Source organism: Oncorhynchus mykiss, chromosome 1, assembly GCF_013265735.2.
Source record: "Oncorhynchus mykiss isolate Arlee chromosome 1, USDA_OmykA_1.1, whole genome shotgun sequence".
NCBI lineage: Eukaryota > Metazoa > Chordata > Actinopteri > Salmoniformes > Salmonidae > Oncorhynchus > Oncorhynchus mykiss.
Window position 1 is genome coordinate 49,750,185 of NC_048565.1, and position 12,522 is coordinate 49,762,706.

Below are 12,522 nucleotides of genomic sequence, written 5' to 3' on the forward strand. Positions count from 1 at the left end.
ACTGACGAGTCGCAGTTTTGTCTCACCAGGGGTGATGGTCGGATTTGCGTTTATCTTCGAAAGAATGAGCGTTACACCAAGGCCTGTACTCTGGAGCGGGATCGATTGGGAGGTGGAGGGTCCGTCATGGTCTGGGGCGGTGTGTCACAGCATCATCAGACTGAGCTTGTTGTCATTGCAGGCAATCTCACGCTATGCACTACAGGGAAGACATCCTCCTCCCTCATGTGGTACCCTTCCTGCAGGCTCATCCTGACATGACCCGCATGACAATGCCACCAGTCATACTGCTCGTTCTGTACGTGATTTCCTGCAAGACAAGAATGTCAGTGTTCTGCCATGGCCAGTGAAAAGCCCGGATTTCAATCCCATTGAGCACGTCTGGGACCTGTTGAATCGGAGGGTGAGGGCTAGAGCCACCCCCCCACCAGAAATGTCCGGGAACTTGCAGGTGCCTTGGTGGAAGAGGTGGGGTAACATCTGACAGCAAGAACTGGCAAATCTGGTCCAGTCCATGAAGAGGAGATGCACTTCAGTACTTAATGCAGCTGGTGGCTACACCAGATACGGGCTGTTACTTTTGATTTTGACCCCCCCCCCCCCCTTTTGTTCAGGGACACATTATTCAATTTCTGTTAGTCACATGTTTGTGGAACTTGTTCAGTTTTTGAATCTTATGTTCATACAAATGTTTACACATGAAAGCAAGCGTTGCTTATATTCAGCTTTGCAAAAAAGTTGTGTGCTTTTCAAAAGTTAAGATTCTACTCCCAGGGAACTATAATGTGTTTTTAATTTTCCCAAGAGGCTTACAACAAGCACACACGAAACAGTACAATGTAGAGAGATTGATTGTCTCTCCCATCAACCTCTGTCACCAAGATAATTGAGCAGCCTACATCGCAGCCTACATCGCTCATTTCACTTGAGTTGTGCCGTGATGCTATCATGTATATACTTATACTAGCTGCATTCAAATATATTAATTTCCGTGTGCATCACTGGGGAGCAAGTGAACTATGCTTGGGATTTGCAACCACTCACTGAAGGTTGGCCCAGCCCTGTGTATCCCAAATGGCACCCTATGCCCTACATAGGGCTCAGTGCATTACTTTTGACCCCAAGGGCCCGGGTTGAATGGGGTGCCATATGGAAACTCACCAACTAACTTATGTATTTCTGTACAATATCCAGGCTTATAAAGGAAGAGTTCACAGCAAGGGCAGAGGCAAAGGCAGCGTCATTCTGTCTCATGGTGAGCCAAACAAATTGGATCGATTTGGTCTCTAATAACTCTACAAAGTCAGGTTGAAATATTACGTCTCAAAGGAGGACGTACAGTATGTAAGAAAGAGCCACGGCAGACAGCACAGTCTTCCATTATATGTATTATCATAGGTCTGTATCTTATCTGGATGTCGTAGGGGCATGGACTGGCTCAAGAATGTGCAGACCGGCATTTAAAAGCTAATAAGGTAGGATGACAACAAGAGACTCATTGAGCCGATAACTCAATAATGATATAGATGGTCCGCTCACATGAATGTAATCACGTTATAGTGCTGTGATCAAATGTCAGAACGATGACAATCTCTCCCCGGCATCTTCGCATTATTTTAGGCCATCCGGACTGTTGCACCTTTGGCAGTCAGCTATGCACACGCACACTTAGGCTACGTACGGCTGTAAACACACTCTTGTTAACACACACACAGACGTACACATAGATGCACACACATGCACAAGGGAGCACGCCCATGCACAAGGGAGCACACGCATGCATGCATGCACACACATGCACGCATGCACACAAACACTAATGATACATCATCCCATTGCATGCTGGGCTCATTTCCTTTTAAAAGTCTGATCAGAATGTCTGACATTCATACAAATCTGGCCTAGAGGCAGACTTGAAATAACAGTAGAAGATAAGTAAGAGAAAATTCAACAAAGAACCATTACCCATGAAATCACAGTAGAGTAAATATAATGAAATCGTAGAGACCATTAGCCATCTATGAAATCAGAACAGTCTTTTAACCACGTCCTTCAAGCATGCAAACAACTTCCTTCACACGAGGAGAGAAAAGACAATGTTGAAACGGTTACAGGGTGTTTGACTTTCAAAACAAATCTAATGTTATTTGCGACATGCTTCATTAACAAGAGGTGTGGACTAACAGTGGGCTTACTTATGGGCTCTTCCCAACAATGCAGAGACATTTTTTGATATAAAAAATAATAATGAGGAATAAATAGATAATGAGTAATGATAACTTGGCTATATACACGGGGTACCAGTACTGGGTCTATGTGCAGGACTACGAGGTAATTGAAGTAGATATGTACAGTGGGGCAAAAAAGTATTTAGTCAACCACCAATTGTGCAAGTTCTCCCATTTAAAAAGATGAGAGGCCTGTAATTTTCATCATAGGTAAACTTCAACTATGACAGACAAAATGAGAAAAAAATCCAGAAAATCACATTGTAGGATTTTTAATGAATTTATTTGCAAATTATGGTGGAAAATAAGTATTTGGTCAATAACAAAAGTTTCTCTCAATACTTTGTTATATACCCTTTGTTGGCAATGACAGAAGTCAAATGTTTTCTGTAAGTCTTCACAAGGTTTTCACACACTGTTGATGGTATTTTGGCCCATTCCTCCAGTGATGTTTCTTACGAAGCCACTCCTTCGTTGCCCGGGCGGTGGGTTTGGGATCATTGTCATGCTGAAAGACCCAGCCACGTTTCATCTTCAATCCCTTGCTGATGATAGTCTTTGTTACTTTGGTCCCAGCTCTCTGCAGGTCATTCACTAGGTCCCCCCGTGTGGTTCTGGGATTTTTGCTCACCGTTCTTGTGATAATTTTGACCCCACGGGGTGAAATCTTGCGTGGAGCCCTTGATCGAGGGAGATTATCAGTGGTCTTGTATGTCTTCCATTTCCTAATAATTGCTCCCACAGTTGATTTCTTCAAACCAAGCTGCTTACCTATTGCAGATTCAGTCTTCCCAGCCTGGTGCAGGTCTACAATTTTGTTTCTGGTGTCCTTTGACAGCTCTTTGTTCTTGGCCATAGTGGAGTTTGCAGTGTGACTGTTTGAGGTTGTGGACCGATGTCTTTTATACTCATAACAAGTTCAAACAGGTGCCATTAATACAGGTAAAGAGTGGAGGACAGATAATTCTCTTAAATAAGAAGTTACAGGTCTGTGAGAGCCTGAAATCTTGCTTGTTTGTAGGTGACCAAATACTTATTTTCCACCATAATTTTCAAATAAATTCATTAAAAAACCCACAATGTGATTTTCTGGATTATTTTTTTTCTTATTTTGTCTGTCATAGTTGAAGTGTACCTATGATGAAAATTACAGGCCTCTCATCTTTTTAAGTGGGAGAACTTGCACAATTGGTGGCTGACTAAATACTTTTTTGCCCCACTGTACAGTACATATATTGTAGGTAGGGATAAAAGGACTATAGGCAACAGGATAGATAATAAACAGCAGCAGCAGCAGCGTACAGTATGTGATAAGTCAAAATAGTTGGTGCAAAAAGGGTCAATGCAGATATTCTGGGTAGCTATTTGGTTAACTATTTAAGAATCTTCTGGTTTGGGGGTAGAAGCTGTTCGGGGTCCTGATGATTCAAGATTTACCCCAGAAACCAGGGCCTGTATTTATGAAAGGTTTCAAAGTATGAGTGCTGATCTAAGATCAGGTCCTCCCTGTCAATACAATGTGTTCTGCAGATCACAGTGATCAGAACAACCTCAATTCGTCGGGTCATGGGCAAGGTGTCGAAAGCGTTCCATAGGGATGCTGGCCCATTTTTGACTCCAATGCTTCCCCCGCTTGTGTAGAGTTGGCTGGTTGGTGGAAACAAACCAGTTCTTGACACAATAACTTTTCCCCTGCACCCAAAAGTACTCGTTCCATTTTGATGACAGGAAAATGGTCCAATTCACACACTTCTCAAGAGAATATCCCTGGTCGTCCTTATCTGATCTAGTGGACTCACTAAACACAAATGCTTCATTTGTAAATTATGTCTGAGTGTTGGAGTGTGCTCCTTGCTCTCCGTAAAAAGAAAACAAGAAAATGGCGCTGTCTGGTTTGCTTAATATAGAGAATTTTAAATGATTTATACATTTACTATCGATAAATTCAGTATAATTAAAACCAAATACTTTTAGACTTTTACTCAAGTAGCATTTTAATAGGTGACTTTTACTTTAAATTAGTAATTTTCTATTAAGGTATCTTTACTTTTACTCAAGTATGACAATTGGGTACTCTTTCCACCACTGCAAACTGGTGAACCCAGCACCTACTACCATACCCCGTCAAAAAGGCACTGAAAAATGTTGTCTTGCCCATTCACCCTCTGAATGGCACACATACACAATCGATGTCTCAATTGTCTCAAGGCTTACAAATCCTTCTTTAATCTGTCTCCCCCTTCATCTACACTGATTGAAGTGGATTTAACAAGTGACATCAATAAGGGATCATAGCTTTCACCTGGATTCACCTGGTCAGTCTATGTCATGGAAAGAGCAGATCTTCATAATGGTTTGCACACTCAGTGTATATGTATGTGTGTGTATATATAAACTCAGCAAAAAAAGAAACGTCCTTTCACTGTCAACTGCATTAATTTTCAACAAACTTAACATGTGTAAATATTTGTATGAACATAACAAGATTCAACAACTGAGACATAAACTGAAGTTCCACAGACATGTAACTCGGGCAGTTGTTGTTGCCATCCTGTACCTGTCCCACAGGCGTCATGTTCGGATGTACCGATCCTGTGCAGGTGTTGTTACATGTGGTCTGCCACTGCGAGGACGATCAGCTGTCTGTCCTGTCTCCCTGAGCTCTGTCTTAGGCGTCTCACAGTACAGACATTGCAATTTATTGCCCTGGCCACATCTGCAGTCCTCATGCCTCCTTGCAGCATGCCTAAGGCAAGTTCACACAGATGAGCAGGGATCCTGGGCATCTTTCTTTTGGTGTTTTTCAGTTTTCATAACTGATCTTAATGACCATTCCACAGGTGCATGTTCATTAATTGTTTATAATTCATTGAACAAGCATGGTAAAAAATGTTTAAACCCTTTACAATTTGGATTTTTATGAATTATCTTAGAAAGACAGGGTTGCTGAGTTTATATACAGTACCAGTCAAAAGTTTTGACACCTACTCATTCCAGGATTCTTCTTAATTTGACTATTTTCTACATTGTATAATAATACTGAAGACATCAAAACGATAAAATAACACATATGGAATCATGTAGTAACCAAAAAAGTGTTAAACAAATCTAAATATATTTTATATTTGAGATTCTTCAAAGTAGTAACCATTGCCTTGATGACAGCTTTGCACAGTCTTGGCATGGTTGAGTCTTCTCAACCAGCTTAATGAGGTAGTAATGCAACCTGTAATGCATTTCAATTAACCGTTGGGCCATTATTTTAAGACATGAAGTTTAAAACTTGTGAGTGTATGTATATGTGTGTGTGTGTGTGTGTGTATATACAGTACCAGTCAAAGGTTTAGACACACCTACTCATTCAAGGGTTTTTCTTTATTCTTTACTATTTTCTACATTGTAGAATAATAGTCATGACACCAAAACTATGAAATAACACATGGAATCATGTAGTAACCAAAAAAGTGTTAAACAAATCAAAATGTATATTATACATTCTTCAAAGTAGCCACCCTTTGCCTTGATGACAGCTTTGCACACTCTTGGTATTCTCTCAACCAGTTTCACCTGAAATGCTTTTCCAACAGTCTTGAAGGAGTTCCCACATATGCTGAGCACTTGTTGTCTGCTTCCTTCACTCTGCGGTCCAACTCATCCCAAACCATCTCAATTGGGTTGAGGTCGGGTGATTGTGGAGGCCCGGACTATTTGCATTGTGTGCCCCACCCAACCCCTCTTTTTACACTGCTGCTACTCTCGGTTTATCACATATGCATAGTCACTTTAACTATACATTCATGTACAGTGGGGCAAAAAAGTATTTAGTCAGCCACCAACTGTGCAAGTTCTCCCACTTAAAAAGATGAGGCCTGTAATTTATCATAGGTACACTTCAACTATGACAGACAAAATAAGAAAAAAAAATCCAGAAAATCACATTGTAGGTTTTTTAATTAATTTAATTGAAAATTATGGTGGAAAATAAGTATTTGGTCACCTACTAACAAGCAAGATTTCTGGCTCTCACAGACCTGTAACTACTTCTTTAAGAGGCTCTTCTGTCCTCCACTCGTTACCTGAATTAATGGCACTTGTTTGAACTTGTTATCAGTATAAAAGACACCTGTCCACATTCACTAGGTCCCCCCGTGTGGTTCTGGGATTTTTGCTCACCGTTCTTGTGATAATTTTACTCCCGCACATTTGCTAACCTGGCTATCTGCATTGTGTCCCACCACTCGCCAACCCCTCTTTTACACTACTGCTACTCTCTGTTCATCATATGCATAGTCACTTTAACCATATCTACATGTACATACTACCTCAATCAGCCTGACCAACCGGTATGTAGCCTTGCTACTTTTATAGCCTCGCTACTATATATAGCCTGTCTTTTTACTGTTCTATTCCTTTACTTACCTATTGTTCACCTAATACCATTTTTGTACTATTGGTTAGAGCCTGTAAGTAAGCATTTCACTGTAAGCTGTTGTACTCGGCGCTCGTGACAAATAAACTTTGATTTTAAGGTCATCTGATACAGCACTCCATCACTCTTCTTCTTGGTCAAATAGCCCTTACACAGCCTGGAGGTGTGGTTGGGGTCATTGTCCTGTTGAAAAACAAATGATAGTCCCACTACGCGCAAACCAGATGGTATGGCGTATTGCTGGTCAAGTGTGCCTTGAGTTCTAAATAAACGACTGACAGTGTCACCAGCAAAGCATCCCCACACCATCACACCACCTCCTCAGTGCTTCACGGTGGGAACCAGAGATGATCCGTTCACCTACTCTGTCTCACAAAGACACAGTGGTTGGAACCAAAAATCTCAAATTTGTACAGAACAGATTTCCACCGGTCTAATGTCCATTGCTCATGTTTCTTGGTCCAAGCAAGTCTCTTATTATTATTGGTGTCCTTGGAAGTGGTTTCTTTGCAGCAATTTGACCACGAAGGCCTGATTTACACAGTCTCCTTTGAACAGTTGATGTTGAGATATGTCTGTTACTTGAACTGAGGCTGGTAACTCTAATAAACTTATCCTCTGCAGCAGAGGTAACTCTGGGTCTTCCTTTTCTGTGGCGGTCCTCATGAGAGCTAGTTTCATCATAGCGCTTGGTGGTTTTTGCGACTGCACTTGAAGAAACTTTACGCATTGACTGACCTTCATGTCTTTAAGTAATGATGGACTGTCATTACTCTTTGCTTAGTCGAGCTGTTCTCGCCAATAATATGGACTTGGTCTTTTACCAAATAGGGCTAACTTCTGTATACCACCCCTACCTTGTCACAACACAACTGATTGGCTCAAATGCATTAAGATGGAAACAAATTCCACAAATTAACTTTGAACAAGGCACACCTGTTAATTGAAATGAATTCCAGGTGACTACAACGTTTTGGTTACTACATGATTCCATGTGTTATTTTCAAAGTTTTAATGTAGAAAATAGTAAAATAAAGAAAAACCCTTGAATGAGTAGGTGTGTCCAAACTGTTGACTGGTACTGGTACACACACACAGTGAGCTCCAAAAGTATTGGGACAGTGAAATTTTTTTGTTGTTTTGACTTGGTATCATTTCAAATCCAATGTGTTTAAAGTGCAGACTGTTACCTATTTATTTTACAATATTTATTATTTGTGAATAATGATGTGTGAGAAAGTTGCAGACGGATAAATATCATACTCCCGAAAATGCTAACTACCCCTTTTATTGTAATGGTGAGAGGTTACCATGTCTGGAGGGGGGGTATGATATATTTGTGCGTCTAACTTTTTCATTTATCCGTAATCATGGCAGCATTCACATTAATGTAGAAGTGTTTAGAAACATATTCTATTCTTATTTACAACAAAAGCAACTCCAAAATGACCCTATTTACTATTCAATTCTATCAGGCAGAAAATAATCTGAAACACAACCATGTATTCAATTACATGTAATCTGATTACAAAAAAGCAAGAATATTGAAATCAGGTTAGATACTTTTGAAAAACTAGATGATTACTTCTTGGATTACTTTTAAATTAAGAAAAGATGTTTGCGGAAAAAAATAAATTGATACCTTTATGTTTTCTCAATGAAATTCAATTCAGCATTGAAAAAAGGCACACCACAAGTCCAAGACCTCTATGATAACACACCAAATGCGTTTGATGGATCCTTTTTTGTCTTCTTATGCTCTTAAGGGAAAGATAATCTAAAAGTAACACCGTTACATAATGGATTACAATCTGACAGGTAACTAGTAACTAATGGATTACATTTAGAAAGTAACCTACCCAACCCTGCCAGGAATGCATTTTATGGAGTGAGTAGGGGGAGACAAGACTCAAGAGAAAGTGGGTTTGAAACTGAGCCAAACAGTAAGGATCAAGAGTACAGCGATGTGCTGTATTACCTCACTGCTGCCATCCTAATCAAGTCGGAGCCTGAGCATGTAATCAAGTTTTATCTAACCTTCCTTAATATCTTATAAAATATTGATCTAATTTGATCTTTAATCCTAGTAATCTTTTTGTGTACTTTCCCCTTACCTCCCCCTTATGAAAGCAATGCTTTGATCAGAGGGCAAAGTTGAGCTGATACCATATCATTATTCAATTCTTTCAGATCAATATTAAATGTCTAGGGGCTGGTGCTAGGAGTGAGGGCTAGGAGTAGTTTCTGGACCAGGCCTGTGTAATGTATGGCCGACTTCAGAGAGACTTGCTAGGTGCTGAAGCTCCCTCAGGAATGTTTAGCACACCCAAGAAATAATGTATTACTAGATGCATGCTTAATACACCATAGATTGCACCACCCCTACTACTCAACGACCAAGCCACCCCTTAGCTAGACAAAGTGAAAATTCCCTGGTGCGCCCACTGGTGTAATGTGGCCATCAAAACAAACACCTACCATTTGTAGGACCTCTGACCATACAGTTGAAGTCAGAAGTTGACACACTCAGATTTGAGTCATTTAAAACTCGTTTTTGAACTACTCCACACATTTCTTGTTAACAAACAATAGTTTTGGCAAGTCGGTTTGGACATCTACTTTGTGCATGACACAAGTAATTTTTCCAACAATTGTTTACAGACAGATTACTTCATAATTCACTATCACAATTCCAGTGGCTCGGAAGATTACATACACTGAGTTGACTGTGCCTTTAAACAGCTTGGAAAATTACAGAATATTATGTCATGGCTGTAGAAGCTTCTGATAGGCTAATTGACATCATTTGAGTCAATTGGAGGTATACCTGTGGATGTATTTCAAGGCCTACCTTCAAACTCAGTGCCTCTTTGCATGACATCATGGGAAAACCTAAAGAAATCAGCCAAGAACATTGCAGACGTCCACAAGTCTGGTTCATCCTTGGGAGCAATTTCCAAATGCCTGAAGGTACCACGTTCATCTGTACAAACAATAGTATGCAAGTATAAACACCATGGAACCACGCAGCCGTCATACCGGAGACGCGTTCTGTCTCTTGGAGATGAACATACTTTGGTGCGAAAAGTGCAAATCAATCCCAGAACAACAGCAAAGGACCTTGTGAAGATGCTGGAGGAAAGAGGTACAAAAGTATCTATATCCACAGTCCAATTTCGACATAACCTGAAAAGCCGCTCGGCAAGGAAGAAGCCACTGCTCCAATACGCCATAAAAAAGCCAGATTACGGTTTGCAACTGCACATGGGGACAAAGATCGTACTTTTTGGAGAAATGTCCTCTGGTCTGATTAAACAAAAATATAACTGTTTGGCTATAATGACCATCGTTATGTTTGGAGGGAAAGGGGGACGCTTGCAAGCCGAAGAACACCATCCCAACCGTGAAGCACGGAGGTGGCAGCATCATGTTGTGGGGGTGCTTTACTGCCGGAGGGACTGGTGCACTTCACAAAATAGATGACATTATGAGGAAGGGAAATTAGGTGGATATATTGAAGCAACATCTCAACATCAGTCAGGAAGTTAAAGCTTGGTCACAAATGGGTCTTGCAAATGGACAATGACCCCAAGCATACTTCCAAAGTTGTGGAAAAATGGCTTAAGGACAACAAAATCAAGGTTTTGGAGTGGCCATCACAAAGCCCCGACTTCAATCCCATAGAATATTTGTAGGCAGAGCTGAAAAAGAGTGTGCGAGCAAGGTGGCCTACAAACTTGAGTTACACCAGCTCTGTCAGGAGGAATGGGCCAAAATTCACCCAACTTATTGTGGGAAGCTTGTGGAAGGCTACCCGAAACGTTTGACCAAAGTTAAACAATTTAAAGGCTACCAAATACTAATTGAGTGTATGTAAACTTCTGACCCACTGGGAATGTGATGAAAGCAATAAAAGCTGAAATAAATAATTCTCACTACTATTATTCTGACATTTCACATTCTTAAAATAAAGTGTTGATTGTAACGGACATAAGACAGGGAATTTTTACTAAGATAGGAATTGTGAAAAAAAGCAGAGTTTAAACGTATTTGGCTAAGGTGTATGTAAACTTCCGACTTCAAATGTATATCGCCCCCTACTGTTGGGAGCTAGTCTCAGAAATCCCAGACCTAGGTATACCGGAACACTTTTTAATGTGGAAGGCAACCGGTCTGCCAAGGGAGACTAGATGTTAGCTGTAAGACATACAGAAAAATAACATGTAGAAGTGAAAAGCACCTGGAATCACCACCACTATCAAGCACCCAGGAGCCAAGTCGATATCAGTGCTCATATTAGAAAAAAAGGGACATAAAAAAAAAAAAATGTATTTTTAAAACTAAGTTTTATTTTTTTGGTCATCATAAAAAAAGCGATTAAAATAAAAATAACTTATCAATTACATTGCAGGTGAAACATATTTGCCCATGACAAAAGTGATAGATATGGTGCTTGAATAGAATTGAAATATCAGGTGGTTATTTTAGTGGCTGATTGATGTGCTCTCTACAAATCTGATACCATTGCAGGTGAGACAGTTCTTTCAAGGCATTTAAATATTCTTGATTGATTATAATTGTAACACTTTCGGAGCACTCGTCTTGCATGATAAAAGATAGCCATGCTAAACAACGTATCATATATTTTAAGTGGCAAACAATAACAGTACTGAGAGCTCACAGTGCATGCAATAAATACTGGACGTATATAAGCATCTGCACATACATAATATCTAGTGTTTTAGGAGCTTAATGATAAGTAAATGCATGATCATGTTGAGACTGCTAGGAGAGTCATGTTTCATATGAGGCCTCAGGCCAACCATCATATCACACTGACAATGTTTCTTAATTGAAGATATCAGCAGATTTCCATTAGGGTAATCGTGACTGACAGTGAGTGCGAACAGATGGACACACCAACTTTCAGTGAGTGCGAAGAGGAAAAAGGAACAGATTGACACTGCACAGTAGAGGTCTGCAACTAATCACCAGGATACAAAACAATCATGGAACACTGAGGGGTTAAATAAGGGGTTAAAGAGAGGCAAAACAGTGGCAGGCAAGTTTTTGTTTCACTTAGCTAATCATAGGTTTCTGACAAGTCACATTATCTCTTTCGTCACGCATCATCAAACAAAAACACTTCCATTCCAGGTAACTCAAACTCAACATTAGAATGACAAGTTGAAAAAATAAAATCAAGATGGCAACAAACAGCATGTTAATTACATAAAGAGAGAGAGAGAAGGAAGACAGACAGAGAGATGGAAAGAAAAAGAGAACAAGGTCAACGTGCTGAGCTGCAGTGGGATAAATAAAAATAAAGAGGAACTGTTATGCACAATAACTGTGCTGTGAAATCCTCCCTCAAAGAGAGAGGAAGCATCTTGTGTAAATGATAAAAAACACATGGCACAGCCTGAGGGAGAACATGGGAGGGAGAGGGGTGAGGAGGAGCATGTGTCACAATCCTCATGCCAAAACTGCCTGGTATTGTTGCAATCAGATGAAGAGTGAAGACTAACAGCAGAAAACAATATATCTGTCTGGTGGTGGGTCAGGTTGCATGTGCGTGGGGGGGGGGGGGGTTGGACAGACATGAACTGAATATGAGACAAACCGCTCCATGGAAGCACTATGAGATAAGTGCTGTGCTATGAGGAGAGTAACACTGACGACGTGGCAAACAGGAAGTAAAGGGTGAGATCAATAAGTGAAAATAGTCAATGGGGTGAAATGTGGTGTAGTATGCTGGCGCAGCAGCTGTAGTAATGGGTTATTTGGAGATGCATACAACGTACAGAGATCCTGTATGCCTGCAGTAGTGTCCATTACGTCATTTCCTTTCATTGTTCGTGATAC